This window comes from Hydra viridissima, unplaced genomic scaffold, assembly GCF_058129835.1.
Source record: "Hydra viridissima isolate aposymbiotic clone 2 unplaced genomic scaffold, HvirCarnegie_v1 scaffold_1, whole genome shotgun sequence".
Lineage (NCBI taxonomy): Eukaryota > Metazoa > Cnidaria > Hydrozoa > Anthoathecata > Hydridae > Hydra > Hydra viridissima.
This window is the reverse complement of record NW_028324300.1, coordinates 40,512,624-40,531,628: the sequence shown is the minus strand read 5'-3', so window position 1 is coordinate 40,531,628 and position 19,005 is coordinate 40,512,624. Positions and strand designations below refer to the sequence as shown.

General features: G+C 31.0%; 2 pseudogenes; one reads left to right on the top strand and one right to left on the bottom strand.

The window, feature by feature from the left end:
* Positions 1–19,005, top strand: part of LOC149894987 (uncharacterized) — a 65,863-nt pseudogene that overhangs the window by 12,087 nt on the left and 34,771 nt on the right.
* LOC149894992 (uncharacterized) lies at positions 3,167–4,882 on the bottom strand (annotated as a pseudogene).

Below are 19,005 nucleotides of genomic sequence, written 5' to 3'. Positions count from 1 at the left end.
AAAGCCACGGAACTAAGACAATACCTTCTATATACTGGTCCAGTTATTTTAAAAGATGTAATTAATCGAAATATTTACCATCATTTTCTTGCATTGTCTATTTCAATGACTATATATTTAACTGATAATATAGAAAAGAGAGTGCCTCTTTAACAGTATGCAGAGGAACTTATGCATAGTTTTGTTAGTAAGTCAGGTCAGTTATATGGACAATCTGTTAGATCTTGGTGATGATGTTTGACACTTTCAACGTAGTTTAAACCAATTGTCTTCTTTCCATTTGAAAATTTCTAACAATCATTAAAAAGGCTAGTTCGCAGTAGATCTAACCCGCCAGTAGGGGAACCCGGGGTAAGACGGGATTATTAAGCAAATCAGTCAGATTAGGACTCGAAGATACCTATATGTTTCCCCCTATTTTACTGATCAAAAAGCCATACGTATATCCTGTATGATTTCTTAGTAAACATAGTAATATATCATCCACCATGATGGCTAGCTTCAATATGGCAAAGGTTCTGAAAATCCCATCTTGTCCCAGGTATAGGGGTTAGATGGGATACCCATCCCATATTAGCCCAATCACCAGGGCACAATTGAGTGACACAGAAATCCCATGAATTGCATGCTTTCTAACAACACTAAACATTTGAACACCAATAAACAGTTATGACTCATGTATATTATTCAACCTGAATATCAAAAGCTTTTACAAAGTTTTTTCGTAATGGAATTAACGCAAATTTACATACCCTGATAAATCAACGGGGAAAGTTTTATGTTCAGCAGCTCTTACTGTTCTACCATGCGATGCTGGAACTGGTAATTTTCTAACAACATCATCTAACTCTAACTCATATTCACTGTCACTGTCATTCTGGAATCTGAACTGAAAACTGCTCATTTTTTCTCGCTTCATATGTCTGATGGAACCAGTTGCATGTTCTGAAGGAACCACGGAAAGTTGACCAACATAGTAGACTATTGATTTCTTGCTGGAACACTGAATCAAGACAAAATCATTTTCCTTTAATGGTGACGATACTAGGTCTACTTGTTGATTTTCTGTTGATGAATTGTATTCAACTTTACCTTCATTTGTCTTCAATTTCCTCATTTTCTTCATTTTTCGCAGTTCTAACTCAATTTCAGAATCATCATCAGAAGAAGAAATAGCCAAGGATCTTTTAACTTTCTTCCTTTTTATAGGAACCTTCTTGATATTACAATTTTTATTCTTTGACCTTCGTTTCTAACCTATTGTACAATCTGCCTTGCCTTTCTTTCTGTTAATTTTGTTTGTCAGCAATTCACTTTCGTAAGGGCTACAAGTGATGATAGCAGCTTTCCCCACACTGTGACGTCGCTTTCTTGCTTGCATTGGAGCTTTCGGTGGCGGTGTTATCTGAAATGGACCAACCATTTCTGCACACTTTTTGGTTGACTGTGGAACGACGATTTCTTACTGAACATTACTGATAACTTCATTGATGACGACTTCCATTTGAACATTATTGACAACTTGATCGGCAATGACTTCCGACTGAACCAGTCCCTGTTTGTGTAGTAACATGGATGACCCTGAAGTTGATGCCTGGTGATCAATATTCACTGGAAAAAAATAAATAACAAAAAATCTATTTAGAAGAATAACAGAATAACTGCAGATTATCTGAATCAAGGTATCTACACAATTAAAATAAAATTCAAAATAAAATCTAAACAATATTTAATTATTTATTAGTCAACCTGCTTCTGATTCTGCAACATTTTTATCCTGATTTGTCACTGCACTTGGTGCAAAGTCATGATCCTCAAAGATGTTCCGACTACATGGGAATATTCCAGTTTTTAGAAATCCATTCAATGCTGTTGTTGGAGTTGAAGCTCTTAGAAAGGCATCTCCTAACAACTTTCCCAGTTGGAACATTGTGATGACCCTTCCTGGGTGGTGTCGTAAAAAATTTTCACAGGCTTGATTGTAGTAAGTACTCAACGGTTTCATGTAAGATACATCCAAAGGTTGCAGTCTATGCGTACAATGCGGAGGGAATACAAGTAAAGTTATCCCATTTTAACGAGCCAAATCAATTACCTCGATGCTTTTGGTATGAGTAGCATGACCGTCTAACAGCAGCAAACACTGGTTTGTTTTGGATGCTCCACTGTACTTGATGAAATGCTTCATCCACTTAGTGAATATATCCATCTGCATCCAGCCACTGGGATGGCATTCATATGTAGAACAAGGTGGGGTTCCATCCATGAGCTCTATTTTCATGCGTTTACGCGGAAACAAACATATGAGGGATGTACTGTCCAGCTGCCTACATGCATATTTCAACAGTACACAGCTGACCTCGTTCAGTCGAAATAAGCGTCCTGACTTGTTTACGTCCTCGCATTGCAACAATTTTACTTGATTTGCCCTGGACTGTAGTCATGCCTGTCTCTTCAACGTTGAAGATTCTGTCAGGCGTGAAATGTTTTTCATCTTGAATGGATTCTAGTAGATCAAAGAATTTTCCAACACTGACTTTATCAAAAGCTCGAGCTCGAGCAGCTGATATGGCTTCTGGTGTTCTAATGGACAGTGTTGGATGGTGACCTAGAAAGCCCTTAACCCAATCAGAACCTGCTTCTCTTTTTTCTATGTTTAAGGTATGTTTCAGTCCATTACTTTCGGCAATTTGAAAAGCCATTTTTTGTAAATCTCGCAATATTAAGGGAGAAACCCCCTCTAATTTTAAAATCAATTTTTAGAAAAAAAAAATTTGTCAGATCAATAGCATATATAAAAAAATAAGAAAAAAATACCAAAAAAAAAAAAAAAAAGGTAACATGTTGCTATGGAAACCATAAAAAATTACCAAAAAACAGCAAAAACAGGTTTCACGCCGGCCAATATTGAGGGCAGGAAGCAAAATAACCCAAGTTGAAATTTTTATATGGTGTTTATATAGAGTAAAAGAGTGTTTTAAGTTGAACAGAATTTTTTTTTACAAATATAAAATTAGGTATTTTGAAGTCAAAGTCCAATATTCAATAATATGGTACTAAAACAGCATAAACAGCAGGTGTACAAAAAAAAAGCAAAAAAAAACTATTAACTTAAAACACTCTATACCAGTTAATAAACAACCACTGAAAATTTTAGAAACGGCTCTTGAATGGTTAGCGAGCAATGTTGGCCGGCGTCTTAAATACTTCATACTGAGAAAAAAGCAAATTAACAATTTTTTTATTAAATAACACGAAAAAATGTATAAAAAAGCAATCATTAACCTCATTAAATCTAAAAAACAGTATTTAAAATCCTCCTGGTTCATAAGTTATGCCGTCTTTTTCCAAATTATTGTCATTTTTTAAAATTTTTTTTGCTCTATTTAACTGTCGCCTCAACTTATTCTTTTCATTCATTCTATAATTAGATTGTTTTATTCTTTTATTGTTTATTTTATTGGAACCTTTAACCATGAAAGCACCTGGTAACATATTTGATTGTTCAAAAACACTGAAGCTTTCATACCAATAATAAAATTTGCTACCGCATCATATACACCAAATTTCAAATTAGCGAGTGACACATATCTGGTCTTCGGTAATCGGTCCCAAATCATACTGTTGAACGATTCATTTGCGTTTTGAGTTTTCCCATGTAAACATTTTTTTAGTTCTGAATCTTTGCTAAGATCCTCAAAAATAGGTCTAATTTTCAAAATTATATTCATTGGAAGATCTGGACCCGGTTTGTAAGTGTTGGTTTTATTTGCTTTATCAAAGTTGAACTTGCACCAACTATTGATGCCGGTAGGACAGTGAGGAAAGTGCAAGTTATTTGTTTTGGAAGATGCAACATGAAATAATGTAGCCAATACGCTTGCCTTCATACCTGCTAAGTTTCCAGCATTTTGCCTAATAGCAACGCCAAAGAAATTTTGCAGACGATCGATTACTGCATCTGTAAGACAACCACGCCCACCGAGACCTTTTTCTCTTTTTTTAAAATTTCGTAGTCGTGTACCAACACGTTTTTGATAGTGTCCCACACATTCTAACTTATTAACTTGAATGCCAGGGTAAGTATCTATGACATTAATGAAACTTTTACTCTCCCCGTCTCCTAAAAAATTCACATATCGCAGTTTGTACTTGTCAATAGATCTTGAAAACACACGTTTTGCACCAGTGGTCTCCATACTGCTTGCAGATCCTTTGTAATTGTTTTTACAAATGTGAGAGTTCCTCCATTGGGCATAGGCTGTAGGGTTTGTTTTTAAAAGATCTTTCTTTAAAAAGCAACCTTTGCAGAACCTGCACATTGGTTCGACATCCAAAACCTTTCCAGTGTCCATTGATAATGCAGAAAAGACACTGTTTAATAATGAAAAGCCTCTTCTCTGCCAAGTACCATCACACGACACACCAATATCAAAAACATCATCATTAGCAACATGTTTACGCAATTCTGCTACTGCATCAAACATGGTATCTTCAGCAACTTTTTGTGTGACAGCACCTATTTTCACAGCTAACTTATCATAATTATTTTGAGTCATTGGTTGTGGCATATTCATTAAAGTGGTGAATGTTTTTATACCAGAATATCCCTGTCCAAGTGCACGCATTGCGTATACTGTTCTACAATTAATATTACATCCTCTGTTACATTGTTTTGAAGTATAAAACTCATTTTCATATTTGCAGTTAAAGCACTTGATAAGCAACTTAGAGGCAAGTCCTTTTTTGTCTTGCATTTTTTCGGACAATGACAAGGATGAACACTCGCCACATCGAGGGCATGCTAAAGCACTAAATATATCAGATAATATAGAGCAATCTATAATCCTATATCCAGATATTTTCATTCTTGTAAAAGCTCTGGAACATTCAATTGGCTTTAGCTTCTTCGCAGATACAGATGTAGAAAATAAATTTAATCCAGATTCGTTATTTACAGAGTTATTATTGACAGTTGTATTATTTGAATCAATCAAAATTGTTACAGAAGGATTATCATTTAACTCCATTTCAATATTTTCTTTTTCAAGACTGTTAAATTTCTTCCCTAAGAAACCTCTCCTCCTTTTTTTAATTATTGTTCTTGATTTTATTCTACACGCTTTACCCATTTTTTAAAAAAATTAAGAAAATTGACAACTTTAAAAGCTTCAGAATAACAGAAAACTGTAATCTGACTTGATAAACCAGACTTTTTTTGCTAGGTGGATAAGTAAAGAAACCAAACCAAGCATTTTACTGCAGCTATTTAAAAATACACATAAGTTATTAGGATTTTTAATGAGGTGCTACATCGTTGCTATGGGCGTTGCTATGGTATAAATTTTAAGGTACCTTAAAAAAATGCTAAACTTAAAGGATTTTATAATTAAAATCAGTAAATAAACAAATAATTTTGAATTCTGCATACATTAAAATGAATAAATAAATAAAAATATTTTTTATAAAATTTGGGTAAATTTAGAGGGGATTTCCCCCTTAGGCCGAATAATATTTCTTCCATTTGTAATATATAAGTCAACAGTTCATCTTCCATAGTAAAAGGCAGTACAGTTTTTTTGCCTCCGACACTTGACTGCATCCGTAGCTTCTGTATTCTTTCCCTTGACTCGTCTTTCAAGCGTGGTCTTTGGAACCCCAAATGTCATGCTGGCCAACTTATATCCCATTTCGTTTTCTTTGACCGCTTTAACTGCTGTTAACATGGCTTCTTGTTGCCACGATTGTCTCTCTGTTTTCCTTACGTATCTGCGCATCATTCTAAAATAAATTGAAATAAAATAAGTTAAATAAAAATGATGCTAAATTACATTAAATTAATAAAAGTGAAAAAAATTGAAATGAGTGCCAAATTTAATCTCTAATGGCATATAAAAGTATGCTACATATGGGCATATTGCTTTAACCTTTTGCCCAGAAGGCAGAAAGTATTTATTTATTTAGCATATGCAAATGAAAAAAGCACAGAAAGTGAATTTCAGAAAGTGGTAAACTATGTATATATGTAGTGCATGGGGTAAGTTGGGATACACTTATACCATCTTGCCCCAAAGACCTTATACCATCTTGCCCCAACTGGTGCGATGATAAGTTAGCAATGTTTTCAGTAACAAATGCCGTGTAAGCTCGATTAATTTATCACAAAATCAGTCATCAAAAATATCACAAAATAAGTCAGCATTAAAGTAACGAGTTGCAGGTTCAGCGAAAACTTACTTCTTCATATTTTATATATTTTTATCAGTTTCATCGCATTTTACATCAAACATCTAAAAATTAAACTTTTTCTAATATTTTTTCAATGCGTTTAAAACTTTCATTCTCGTTGTAGTCAAAACATCACGTGATCAAAATTTCATAGTCTACTACCTTGTCTTTTCCAAAACATGCAGCTGATGTAGCGCGAATTCATAATCCCGTCTTGCCCCAGTATCCCGTCTTACCCCGGGTTCCTCACAAGTTGTAAAAAGACAAGAAGAAACAAAGTTAAAAAGGAAGAAAAAAAGAAAGTAATCAAAATGAAATAAAAATAACAGCAAAATTGCATTTATCAAGTGATTCATGTATTTTACTTAAGCATGGTAACTTTGCTGTTGTACAAGAAGTTGTTGAAGATGGCTTTATTTGTAATATTTATGCAATAGGCCGAAGAAAAGAGTTTTATTCTAGGCCATGTAGCTCAACATTACTAAATGTTTTACATTTTAAAGCAGCAGATACTCTAATTGGAATTTTTGTCAGAAAGTGTGATGTCAAATGTAAGGCTATTTGTACGCCAATAGCTGATGGATATGTTATGATGCCAGTCAGAAATGGAAGAGAAAGTTGTCTTTAATCATTCAAGATTTGTTAAAAGTTCAACTACAATAGTTTTTTCATCAATATGTATTAAATTGCTTCAAAGTTAAATATTCACTAAGTGCTGTTTTGGAACTGGGGTAACTTGGTTTTTGAATTAATATGTTTTTTAATTAATATAATTAACAGTTATAATGCTTTTTAATTATTACTCCTTTACTCTATTCAAAAATTTTGTTATACAGAGTTTTTGTTTATTTTTTCTAAAATTTAGGGTTGTTTAATCAATCTTGTTTTACTTATGAGATTATTGAGTTGTGCCTGAAAAAATTTTTTTAGTATAATTTACTAAAATTTTATTTTTTAATTTCTTGATAGATTGCTACTTGATATAATGGTTGCGTTGTTTGCTTTTTGAATTTTTTTTAATAGCATGCTTTTTTATCTCTCTCTAAGAGTTTTTGTTTATCAAAGCATTTTGTTGTCAAAGAATTATTTGAATAGCAATTTATAGATATAGTGTTAAACAAAATAAAAAGTGTAATATAAAATTATTCTCTTTCTCTAGTAGGTAAATTAACAATATGTTGAGGCTTTTACAAGTATCACATTATTTATTCCTTTATAAACATGCATGTAATAGAGGCATGGTAGATACAATAGTGGTATTTTTTCCCTTCCTAAAAATGTTTAGGCGCAACTTAATTGTGCCAAAACATTTTGCTTTTATGTATTATTTAACTAATTTAGTGTTTATATCTCAACAGAAAAATAAAAACTAATTTTTTAGAATGAGTCAATCATATGTTAATAAATACTTACGGTTAGTATGGTTAGAAAATGGTGAAGAATAAGATGGTACTGTACCTGTTAACTGGATTTCTGAAGACTATAAATATATGTTTTGGCCATCAAGAAGCAATGTTCAACAGCAGATAAAGAATGGTACTAAACCAAATGAACAGTGAAAGAAGTTTCAAATTAAGAAAATAATGTTATGGAATGGTTTGTTTTTCTTAAAGTATTTATCATACAGTTATCATAGTGCTCGTTATAGTTATTACTTTATCATTTATATTATTTATATTTTTTGTGTTTATTATTGTATTTTAAAAATCTTCTTAAAAGTAAACTTATTTACTGTTGTGGTTTTATCAACAAAAAATTCAGTTTTTAGATAATTAAAAATATTTAAGCATTTAAGATAAAAAACTACATAGGACTTTAGTCTACATGCAATTCGTTGTTTTAGACAGTTATAAGGCTTGCAATGAATATGAAGCCACAACCACCCCGAGGTTAGTGATCATCTTGATTGGCCGACTCCAACACTTAGCAAAAAATTTAGGGTAAATGTTTACTAAAAGTTTAACAAGGATGCATAAAAAATGTCGTTATATAAATAAAATATAAAGCAATGATAATTTCAATATATATGGTCATGCCTGTATAAGAGTAAACTGTTAGATTTTGTAAGTTTATAAAGTATAACTGGTTATTAAAATTTATAAGAGTACTTCAGTTAGTCACAGCCAGAATGAACATCCAGAACCATCCACATTTAAAAGACAAGCTGGATATGATGAAGAGCCTGATGAAGAAAGAGAAAGTGTTATGATGATGAAGTCTTGGCTTCTACATCTCAGGCAAACATAAATCAATCATTTTTATTGGCACAAGAGAGTGAGCGTATTGTTCTCTTTTTATGAATATTAGCAAAAAGCAACCCGTAATACGGGTTATGGTCGGTCTGTTAATTTATGGTGGCTGTTTTCCACAATTTAAAGTTGCGAAACCATTACTAATACCCTTTTAGAAAAACACCTTCAAATTTAAAAAATTAAACCATTTTTAAAATTAAAATAAAAAGTATGGAGGTAAAATAATTTACCAATTATTTAATATTATTTGAGAACTTTAAAACTGACATATGTCATATCAGTGTAAGGCAGAACCATTTTCCTCAACATTACTAAGTTCAAAACAATACGTTTTTAGTTACTGACAGAAAATAATAGCACTTCATCATGCTTTAAATTGACGAAAAAAGCTAAATTTTTGTTATATTTTTTATAACATGAACTTTATTTAATAAGAGTAATATTAAGCGAATGTTAATTATACATTAACTACTAATTTTTTGGTATCCCCTTGATACATGTTTCTTTATAAAAGGAAATTGTCTTTAAAACGTTAAATGCACACAACTAAATAAATTAAAATTAACTGAACATTTGACCATTACTATTTATGGCACTAATCTGACCATTTTTATAAATGGCCTCTTTGTTTCAACAGTTTTTAAGAAACGGTAGTTTGCTGCCATTTACTAAAAATACCTTTTGTTACTCGAAAATTAATTCTCTTAAATATTTTGACACTAATAAAGGACCTCCCTTCCCCGTTTTTGCCTTAATGGTGGTCAGGAGAATAGAGTTATTTTTACTAAGAGTTATCAAGTTTTTGATGAAGACCTTTTACCAGAATAATAAAATGTGAAACAATGATTTAAGAATTTAAGATATATAAGAATTTTTCTTTCCTCAAAGTTAAGCTAATTAATTAGTTAAACACCTTATAAAAATTAAGTAACTCGATATTTGACAAATGCGCAAAACTACAATATTCACCCCCCGTTTAAAAAGATCCCTTACAATATTCCCCCCCCCCCCCCCCCCCGTTTAAAAAGATCCCGTACAACAAATATTATTAAGCATAAAATAGAGAAAATAAAAAAAAATTGAACTAATTGAATATATTTATATCATTTTAACTGACAAAAATTTACAATAAAAGGTAATCAGGTTTTCTGTTTATAAATCGTATAAATGCGTCAATCGTAAATCTTAAAGAAAAAAAAAGAAAAAAACCACATAAAAACTGAAAATCGATTTACCTATTTATAATAACCTATTTTGAAATGGCAGTTAAAATAAACATTTATCGAAAATGTAACTATAAAATCTATTTCGAAGCGCAAAGGATTACCAATACTAAAATAAATTTAAAAAAAAAAAAAAAATCAAGTTAAGATATAAATTGCATTTTTAGCATAATGTTGGCTTTTAGTAAATAAATAAAAGCACTAAGTTCCAATAATGAAACTACCTATTACTCATTTTTAACAATAGACACCAACGTGAAGGTAAGCCAAGCAGTCTATCAATACAAAACATCACAACAGTAACACATAACAATAGAATATTTATACCCTTGATCCTAAAATCCAGCGAAAATAACAAACCAAATTAAAATATGAAAGGCAAAATTAGAAAACCAATTTAATGTTCACTATATATTTATCTTTTTACTAAACATATAACTACATAAAAGTATATTTGTTTTTATATTCAATATTAGTTATTCAATTACTTCAAATTTAGGACATTAAAACACCCTAGATTTAAAGATCAAGGTTGCATACTCTCCCATACACATTACGCTAAACATTAACAGACATTGTGTTTCCAGAATAACCAACAAAGGCTAGACAACACAACCTAGCTCTAAAGCAGTAAAACCGCCTGACACTAAATGCTGCCAAGTCACACCTCTGCTATAAGTACACCGCTTGGCTGGCAAGGTTATCAATCTTGCTCAATATAATGCCAACTCACACCACTTTGAAAACATGGAAATAACATAATTTAAACATATATACAGCTATAAACAAATATGGTTTCATATAACACATATAAACATATTAAATGACAGGTATATTTATCAAAAACTATGAAAAAAATATTAAAGTAATAAAAAAAATATAACATTATTTGTGTAATACTTTTCATCTACAATACCTTGATTGAGATGTTTATCAATTTTGAAAAACAAACTATTAAATGCCCTAGAGTTCTTGAACATGCAGCATATAGTTGACCATGAGAGAAACACGGTTTTTTGAGATATACCCCAACTCTATCAAATGTTTGACCTTGACTTTTGAAAATTGTCATTGAATAAGCCAATCTGACAGGAAACTGACGACGTTTCAGAACAAAAGGTAAATTAGAATCTGATGGAGCCAACTGAATTCGAGGAACAAAAACCCATTTACCACCAGAAACACCTGTCAAAACCTCTGCATCAATATAATTATTTTGAAGAGCACAAACTTTCATTCGAGCACCATTACATAACCCAGCTTTGAGATCTAAATTTCTAAGTAGCAAAAATACACAACCAATTTTCAATTTTTAACAATGAGGTAGAGTACCTGAAGGAGTAAAGCTGTTCAAAAACTCAACAGGAAAATTATTTCTTTCATTAAGGTCATCAGTATCAATTTGATCAGCACTTAAATAAATTTTGACCTCACCCGGCAGACATTCAAGCACTTCTTCAATAATAGTGAATCAACATTAGTTGGTGTTAAAATCACGCGTTTAGAATAATCATTTTGATCAGCATCTCCAAAAATCTTTTCAACAATCGATTCATTTTCTCTAATAATGCACTGATTTGGTATTTTAATGCATCCTTTAAAAGGATCCTCCTCTTTGACAGGTATTGTTCCATTCCCAAGTTTTAGTAGCCATTGGGAAAATTCACCTTCCCCATCTTGTACTCTCATATTTTCAGTTAATGCAAACTTCTGCACCCATTGCCAATTCAAAGAACATTTTATACACAATTCTACTATTTCAGCTGGTTGTGTTTATACACATTTCTACTATTTCAGTTGTTGAACATTTTCATCAAATTTTTCTAGATTTAAGCCAATAAACTTATCAATAACAGGCAGATTGTAATCAGTCTGCATTTTACCACTTTGATTAATTATCTTTTCAATTTGATGAAGAGTAGCTTGTTCAGCTATTAGAAGTGGGATTGAGCGGTGAATGAAATCTTCCATCATAAAAGCTTTGCATGTATTCCAGAGATGTAAAGGATTGTCAGATTCACAAAAGGTCAAAATAATTGAAAACAACTGTCTAATTTGCTTTGGCGCACTTGTTAAAATCGCCTCAGAATGAGTATTCTGCCATTCAGTGTCATCTTACAACAATTCTTTCAAAACACATGCTTCACGAAACGTTTCAAGGACAATACCATTCACAGTACGCTCATCCTCCCAAGATGTTGCTCCTTTTGCTTGCAAAAGTAAGAGTTTAAGAAAAAACAATTCTCCAGTTGGATTAACTTTATACATTCTTACTATCACTTTATTACCACCCCTTTGTCTAACCTTTCATTTACCATGTTTATCATCAAATATAAAGTGATAAGGAATGTCTACATAAGAATAGCAATGTGCTCTTTTGTTTTCAGTATTTAACTTAAACCATGCCGTTAGGTGCGTATCACGTTGAGCTGCACAATATAAAGCCATTTGTTCTGCTCCTTCTCTAAAATACAATAATTGATTTTCAGGTAGATGTTTACCAACTCACAGCACTTTGAAAACATAGAAACAACATAATATAAACATATGTACCAACTATAAACACAATAAATGTGTTTAAATATGTATATAAGGTTAAATATATTCTTTATATACATATTTAAACACACTTATAAAACAATTATATAACACATATAATACATACACAAACAATAAAAACACTTTACATTATTATAAAAACACATTGATAAAACAACTATAAAGCACTTATTACCACATACACATACATATCAAAAAAGCATATATGCAAACAATACTCTTTACCTTCTTTTTTTCTTCATAAGAACTGTAATCCTCATTACAAAATTTAACCTTTTCATACAATAACATGTGACATGCCATGTCAGTGTTGGCATAAAAGTTTAATTTACTTTTCTAAATTTTCTAAAAAAGAACAAAAATAGTTAATAGCATCACAGAAATTTCAATGTAGTAATAACCATTTTATGGAAATAGCATTAGTATAACTTTAAATAACATACATACCCCTATTTTCCTTCTAAAAAATAAGAACTGCAAAATGAAAAACTAAAACAAACAAAATATAAACGATTTAAAAAATTAAAATCCTTTCTACTTTATCTGATAAATCCTTTCTAATTTATCTAATAAAAATTTAAATCCTTTCTACTTTATCTAATAAAAATGTATATATAACTATTTTATATACTTACTTCAATTATAAGATGATCTTAACGATTATTATTTATCTTCATATGATTCCTTATGTAATATATCTAAACTAATAATTAAATTCCAAAAGGAAGAAAGTTTTAACTCGCTTCATGGATCTTTCTCCAATGGCCGCATGGATTTTAAGAACGCGCTCTTTCAAAGCCTAGTTACTAATGACGAAACGACGACATTAAACATTAAATATTAAACATTAATTTCTGTAGGAATTATATTATGATGATTCTTTATGTAATATATCTAAACTAATAATTAAATTCCAAAAGGAAGAAAGTTTCAACTCGCTTCATGGATCTTTCTCCAATGGCCGCGTGCATTTTAAGAACGCGCTTTTTCAAAGCCTAGTAACTAATGACGAAACGACGACATTAAACATTAAACATTAAGCATTAATTTCTGTAGGAAAGGAATTATATTATAATGCATTAGACCTAGTGGTATGCTGAAAATTGTTGATTACTTAATTGAATGCTGTAATAATACGTACAGTATCGGACAAAACATGGTGGACAAACTCAAATTTAGAACAAAAGTTGATCAAAAACTAAAAAAAACTAGTAAAACAATTGTACATATTACTTTTTATGTAGTTTATTATGTTCTTAACAAAATTTAAAACGTTTGAATCATACTAAGAATCACAAAAAAAATTTATAACACATTTTTTTCAACAAACTACATTTTTCCTTGGACAAAACAAGGTGGACAAATCAAAACGAAGCTTTTTTTATAAGATTTCATTGTCTTTATTCAATTTACCGCATTCTTTTGTTTTCACTTTTATCCTAACATTACTCTAAAATAATAAAATAGATTTTGGAACGTCTGGCCAATTATTTTTTCAATTAAACTAAAAATAGATTTAACTCGTGATATATGGGGTAAATTGCAACTTAAAATGGCTTACGACAAATTAGGAAGTGTTTTACGTGAAAATATTATTAAAGATTTTAAAAGCGGAAAACGTCAAGCTGAAATTTGTAGAAAATATAATATAGCTAAATCGACTGTAAGCAAAACTGTCAAATCATTTGGATCTTGTGACTGCTATAAAACAAACCATCGGGGCGGACGTCCAAGAAAAACAACACAAAGACTAGATCGAATAATTGTTAAACAGCTTAAAAAAGATCCATTTTTGTCATCCACAAAATTAACCGAAAAACTTGAACTACAAATCTCTAATTGCACTGTGCGACGAAGAGCTAACGAAGCAAAATTGTTTTCTCGAATGCCTGCCAAGAAACCGCTAACTTCCTTTAAAAATAGAAAGCTAAGAGTTGCGTTTGCCAGAGCACACCAAAATTGGACTGTAGACCAGTGGAAAAACATACTTTTTAGTGATGAATCAAAATATAACGTTTTTGGAAGCGACGGCAAGAAGCGAGTCTGGAGACCAAAGAACACCAGATTCAATACTAAATATACCAAGAAGAGTGTTAAGCACGGAACGTCTACTATAGTTTGGGGTTGTTTCTCAGCACTAGGAACTGGTCCTATTCACAAAATTAATGGAATTACGGACCGCTTTGTTTACAAAGATACAATGAAAGATATTATGTTACCACATGCTGAATGGGAGATGCCCCTAAAATGGATTTTTCAACAGGATAATGATCCCAAATATACGTCAAAAATTATAAAACAATGGTTCAAGGACAAGAATATCACCATAATGGTGTGGCCTGCACAAAGCCCTGACTTGAATCCCATAGAAAATTTGTGGGAAATAATTGACAATAAGATTGAGCGTGCAAATGTGAAGACCAGTGAGGAATTATTTGAACAAATCGAGAAGGCCTGGCGAGAGATTGATATGAGAATTGTTGACTCAATAATTGCGTCTATGCCCCGAAGAATGAAAGAAGTAATTAAAAGTAAAGGAGGTCCTACCAAATATTAAGTTAACTTTTGAAGTTTTTTGAAAAATAATAAGTTAATTTTTGAATTTTTTTGAATTTTCAGTCGATTTTTTGAATGTCCACCTTGTTTTGTCCAAAGAAAAATGTAGTTTGTTAGGGAAAATGTGTTTTAAAACTTTTTTAGTGATTTTTAGTATGATTCAAAACTTTTAAGTTTTGTTAACAACATAATAAACTACATAAAAAATAATATGTTCAATTGTTTTACTAGTTTTTTTTAGTTTTTGATCAACTTTTGTTCTAAATTTGAGTTTGTCCACCATGTTTTGTCCGATACTGTAGAATTTCAAAAGCGGGTTTTACACCTGCTGATGGAAATAAAAGAACTTCTAAAAAGATCCCATAATCCTAAGGAAGTAACTTTGGTGCAATCAACACAATTAGAGGAATTTTATGCCTTTGATAAGACCTGAAGTGAAAAGGCTGTTCGATTTAAAGTGGTTAGTAATAATATTGAACATATAATCATTTTATTAGTTATTGATTGCAGCTTAAGTTGAGTATATGATGTTTCAATGGTACTTTTAGGGGCCGTCCATAAAGTACGTACGCTAGGGGGGAGGGGGGATCTTCAAAAAGCATACGAAAGTGTATGGGGGGAGGGGGAGGGGTTGAATATAAAATTACGTACGCACTAATTTAAAATTAATTTTTCTTAGTTAATTCTTATATTTATACCTTATCACCACCAACAAATACTTATCTATAACTAGATGTTTTTGAATAAATTACTAGATATTTTGGAATAAATTACTAGATATTTTTGAATAAATTACTAGATATTTTTGAATGTAATAACAAATGTATAACTTTTTCTAAATAATAAAACCATGACCGTCACTATGAAATGACAGTTGGGGAGGGAGGGAAGTATACTTTCCCTTAAAGAAGATCTAATTACAATTTTTTTTTGGAAACTTTAGAGTTCTTTTTACTAAAGGAACTTAAAAATCAGTAAGAGAAACTTACATTTAACAATACAAACGTATTAAGTTTTTATGGGGTTGGTTAAAATGTTGTGGGTTTTTAGTTTAAAATAAACGGGCAGGAACGTTTATTTGGCACCTTATAGTTATTGTTTGAAGCGTTTTATAAATGTAACACCTCACATGCTTGGTTACGTTTATTAGTAATTAAGGAATAGGCAAAGTTTTAATGATAATGCACAATTATTGTATTTTCATGCAATATTCAAAAGGATTTGCTTGCGATTGTTTTGACCATCGCAAGCCTAGAAATATTTTTTCAAAATTTTGATATTTTTAGATACCCTTCGCCTATGTTGCTTTATCGCAATTAAAGTAGGAAATTAATTACCGCGAGGAAAACACATTTGTGCTCAATCTTATATAAATACAAAAATTCTTTGTGTATGAAAACATAGTTATTATTTCTTAAATATAAAAAATGTCATGTAACAAAATTGCATCATCTTATCTCGGGTAATTTTTTTTATAAATATAATAAACTAAGAAGCTTGAGAAAATTGGAAGTTATAAATTTTGAAAAGTATTTCAGCTAAAAAAATGCAAGCAATCAATTTAGTGTTAGAAAATTTTTAACTCTGAACACCAAGGTGGCAGTAAAGTATATTACTTTGTCATCACTTAAAAGATCATTTTCACAAAGTAAAACAATAAAGACTTGTTGAAAGATTTACGTAGTTGATCTTTAAGCTGGGAAACAGGAAACTTTTAAAATCAACAAACTGGTGTGAATGTTTGTTTGGTACCTTTAAAGTATAGGTTGTGTTTAAAGGCAGGGTAATAATTTTTTTTTAAGTAATCACAAATTTAAAAAAACTGTTGTCTTTATAGGTTTCAAAACATCATTTTAATATTTTATTAACAAAATTGTTAATATAGTATTCATTAATCAACTAATTTAAATTGTTGGGGATCTATCTAAATCAAAGAGTGATTTCATCCAATCAAATATGTTTTCGATGGCATGAATTTGATCAGAATTACTTTCATTTACTGTTAAACGAGTATCATTGTATTCATCGTCATTTTTATTTTTCTCAGAGGTAGTGTTGATTATGTTTCCAAACACGCATTGTGACGCTTAATACTTGCTTTAGAAGCGTGATAAATTTTGCAGGTTTTGCAAGTTCTTTGATCAAATTTTTGTTGTGAAATTGATGAGCAGTACAAGTCAAAGGAAGCTTCCATCAAAATTTTTGAACCTATGTATCCCAAGCGCTGCGCTAAAGAAGAAAAATAAGGTTTAGGAATATTTCGTGCTACCTTTGGCACAGGAATAAAAATTCCTTCAGCACCATAAGACATTATAACTGGACCTGGTAAAAAACGTCGAGGAAAATATTTTTTTCCAGGAACTTTGCTAAAGTTTACAGCAATTCGGAACATCACACCTAACAATCATTAAAAAATATTGAGTTTGTCTTACGTGATTTTCAATTCATTTTGAATCTTGCTCAGGTATTGGTGACAGTTGGGAAGGTTCAACATATTCAGCATAAACAGAATAGTTATCAATTATTATATCCGACCATACCTCAGCTAGAGTTTCTGCAGCTTTAGCAAATTTTTTTTTCCTAAATCAACGTCGATTATTTTTCCAGATTTCAGAGGAATTGTCTTAATGTGACGTATTCCCTCAAGTACGTTTGATCGCTTAGGCATCAGCCTTAAATATGTTGCAGATCGCGATAAACAATAACCCAGTGTTAGTAGGCTTTTATTTAAGTCATCAAGTGTCTTACTTGAACGTAACTCCAACGATCTTCGTCGATCGCTAGCAGCGGCTCCTATTGATGCAATATTAACGATGGCATTAAGAAGATCTGGCTGATCTTCAATTACAGTTGGTCTAAAAATTTTTTTTTTTTTGAATTTAGAAAGTTTTGATTTTAAGTAGGGCATGTCATTAACAAAATCATTAAGTGTTCGTTTCAAACTTGCTCTGCGTTGTCTTTGACGGATTGCCCCGCGTTTCATTTTTTTAAGACGAGGTTCTATTTTTATTTGCTTTTCTACAAAAATCGATTTTATTTTAAGTTCGTCAGTTATCAATCCTGCACGGCGCACATTTACCAATATTAAAAGCTGCTCTTTTAACTGCAAAATTTCAGTTTGAATTTTCTGTGGAGTATGAGATTTTGTCGGCTGATCAATTGGTACTTTCGTTTGTGATTTTTGACTTTTTTGAATATCAAATTTAGAAGAACTAGCTTGTGTTTTATCGATTACAAAATCTATTTTGACTGCTTCATCGGATGTTAACAAAGCTTCTGGTCCCTCATCTGATACTTCGTTTATGAGAGGAAGTTTCACTGCAATAGATTGATTATTTGATGTTTTAACATTAGACCAAAAAGACATCAACTGACCTTTACTTCCCATCGTTTTTCGTGTGAGTTCTTTTAAAACTGATTCATACGTCAATTCTTTATGATTAACTTTATACCAAAACTTATCAGCTTCTTTCTGTTGCTCCTGTTTACTTTTTTGTGGCATAGCTTTTGGTACTTGTTGGTAAATAATTTTGTACTTTTCACTATTATCCATTTTAATAATTCCGCCTTCAAAATAACTTTTAACTTACTATTTTAAAGCACAACTAAAATTTACAATAAATGCAAACGGGGGTTGTTTGTTTAGTTTTGAAATAACTTACAGTATCTTATTTTTATTAAAAAACATTTTTTACAAAATGAATTTTAAAAAATTGTAAAAAAATAAGATTTACATAACAATTTTAAAAATTTATATTTAAAGTTTAACAGTTCTTTAAAACTTTAACTTTTAAACTTGTTACCCTTCGCAAGACTGTTATCGCGCTAATTTATTAAAAATTGAAATATCAAGAAATTCCAAAATTCTTTTTATATTTCATATTAAAAAGTATTGAGCAATTATTTTAATCAAATGGAACGTTTTGAAATATAAAGAATATCACCCTTTTTGATGACTTACTATTTTTACTCATGCCCAGCGTACGTTATGGACGATCCCTAATATTTAAATTTCTTAAATAATATTTTTTTTTTATAAAAATTAACTTTTCAACTCATGAAGAGAAAAGAGAAGGGAGGGGGGTACTTCAAAAGCGTACGTACTTTTCAAAGGGGAGAGGAGACTAAAAAGTACGCGTGGCAACAGGGGGGAGGGTGGTCAATATTTCAAAATTTTTGGCGTACGT